At 38.6% G+C, this 2,500-nt stretch overlaps 1 protein-coding gene and 1 long non-coding RNA gene across 3 annotated transcripts in view; one reads left to right on the forward strand and one right to left on the reverse strand.

The window, feature by feature from the left end:
• aplB (adenylate cyclase) overlaps positions 1-2,500 on the reverse strand; it is a 118,763-nt gene that overhangs the window by 57,470 nt on the left and 58,793 nt on the right. The window lies entirely within an intron of this gene.
• LOC118477563 overlaps positions 1-2,500 on the forward strand; it is a 10,149-nt gene that overhangs the window by 6,705 nt on the left and 944 nt on the right. The gene's annotated exons all lie outside the window — the stretch shown is intronic.

Genomic DNA, 2,500 nt, shown 5'->3' on the forward strand with positions numbered 1-2,500 from the left:
ATAATAATAATAAATGAAATTTAGATAGCGCTAAACCCCGATTAAAGTACACAGGCTCAGGGCGCTTTACAACACTGTACAACGTACAACAGTAACATAAAACGTTGCGGTCTGACTAAAAGAAAATTATTCCATAAAAATACTCGCATTAAATTAAATTAAATTAAATACTCGCATTAAATTAAAAACAGAAACCACTTCAGGTGACATTTGAATAAATCTCTCTTAAAGTACTTGGTAAAGCATTCCAGATCTTGGGGCCATAGTATTCAAATGCCATCTCACCCATTGTTTTAAGTTTCATAGATGGTAAAATAAATTTCTTCTGTCAGCTGATGACCTTAAACTGCGAGTTGGAAAGTACAGTCTTAACAGATTTGATAAATATGATGGTGCATTATCATTCAAACATTTGTGACATAGGGTGGCCAAATTTTATAAAAATGGATTTATCTATGTGTATATCTGTGTATCATTGTAAACCCGAAGAAGTGGCATTTTATTAATTAATAGGGGGGGGGGGGGTTTGTTTGGTTTTATTTTTATTTTTTTGGGTCTCTTTGTTTGTTTTTTGTTGTTGTTCGTTTTTTTGTGTTTTTCTTAAATGGAATTTCTAATATTGCGTTTGTCAAAAGTTCTTCGTTTCCACTTATGAAGACGGAGACATGCCTGGTGGCTCATCTATTTTCTTTTCATGGCATCAGAGCAAAGTTTTCAATGTTCCGGAAAATCGTTACTTATCATTATTCTGAAGGCGATTTAAACGTCTACCACTAATCATGAAAAGTATTATAAGCTCAGCATTAAATAATTCAGAGACGCGTCTCAATTTCTTCCGCTGTCAGTGTCTTAATCTTTGTAGACTTTTTGACAAATCGAATTAAATGTACGTTACATTGGTATCTGATCCAATAGATAATAAGATAACATGCACTGTAGAAAGTCCACCCAGTCATCACAGTCGTACGAAATAGTTTCCTTCCATGCCCCACCACCATCCCCCTCTCTCCCGACCCAACTAAGTCACCTGATCACTAAAACGGTTGACTTGACAATACACACAAACACACACACCACACACACACACACACACACACACACAGATTCTATCTTTAACGCTTCCCCCCTCCTCCATAATACGATAATATTTGTATAGCGCAAAATTTCCGCTCAACAGCAAGCTCTAGATTGTGACACGCATAGAGCTTGCTGTTGAGTGAGAATTTGCGCTAGACAAATGCTATCTTGGCTTATTATTACTTTGAAATCTATATTTTTACCCCAGCAGACCCAATAGCATTCTGAAACAATCTCAACTTCCTGGTAAGTAAACAGTGCAAGCGCCATTTATAGGCGCTACAACACTAACAAACTGACAAGATATTTCGCCGTCTATAGACAGATACCCATTCCCACCTGGGTTAGGTGAGAAAAATTCGTGTAAAGTACCTTTACCAAGGAGACAACGTCGGGCCCGCCGCTCGAACCCCGAAACAGTAATCCAAAGAGTACGAGCCCGGTAGCCTAACCACTATCATACAGATAAACTACCGTTACCTTTGCAGCGTCTTCAATAAGGCTCAGAAAGCATATCTGAACACAATCTATACTGATACGGTACTTTGCTATTTTGAAGGAGATTTGGCCTATAGTGTTTCACTCAATTGGGGTTAAAGCCTCTCTTCTGGCGAATAGCTTCCTAACTGCAATTGTGGTTTTAAGCTGAAATGAGAAGGTTTTGTCCAACAATATACCATTTGCTTTCGTTATTGCTGCTTCTGTATGTTCATTTGTTTAAGCCATTCTTGACTCTCAGTGTTGATGATTTATATCAGATCAAAGATTGGGGGCTCTCGTGGCCTAGAGATTAAGGTGTTCGCCTCTTATTAAAAGGTCCCGGTTTCAAATCCGAAAAGCGACGGGAAATTTTTCCTCTCTAAAATTGTCTCCTTTCACCTCCTGTCGTGCTCTTTAACAATGTTTCGTCTTCTGATTTCGTCTCCTCTTTTTACCCCCACCCCCTCACCTCTTTTGCCCCCTCCTCTGCGCTTGTGGCTCTTTCTGCAGCCTTTTCTACTGCTACTCCTTGGCTCCTTCTGACTGCTGTCTTTCTACACCTAACCTTCTCTGGAAAGTACGAATAATCTTGAAGGTCCCGTGTGGCAATTTTTGCCCGTTAAAGATCCCTTCGTGGTCTAGAATCGATAAGAGTAGGCTTCGGTCGCCACCCAGGCAAAATTCAAAATTCCTTATAACTTAAAATGCTTAATGTTTCTCGTGCGCTCATATGACCTTAGGCAGTTGCGAGCGCCGTAAAACACGTTCAAAAAATGATAAAAAATGAATATTTTCTTTTACTTATTAATCAATTCATTTCGATGTAAAGAACTTGTGACAATTGCACATTGTGTAGTCTGAAATGGATGCAAATCAAAATACCAACTAGCACAACTGTTTTCCGAAAATTTAAAATAACACAAAGGATTAGTTTAAAGACCGA

The sequence above is a fragment of the Aplysia californica genome, unplaced genomic scaffold, assembly GCF_000002075.1.
Source record: "Aplysia californica isolate F4 #8 unplaced genomic scaffold, AplCal3.0 scaffold00138, whole genome shotgun sequence".
In the NCBI taxonomy this organism is placed as follows: domain Eukaryota; kingdom Metazoa; phylum Mollusca; class Gastropoda; order Aplysiida; family Aplysiidae; genus Aplysia; species Aplysia californica.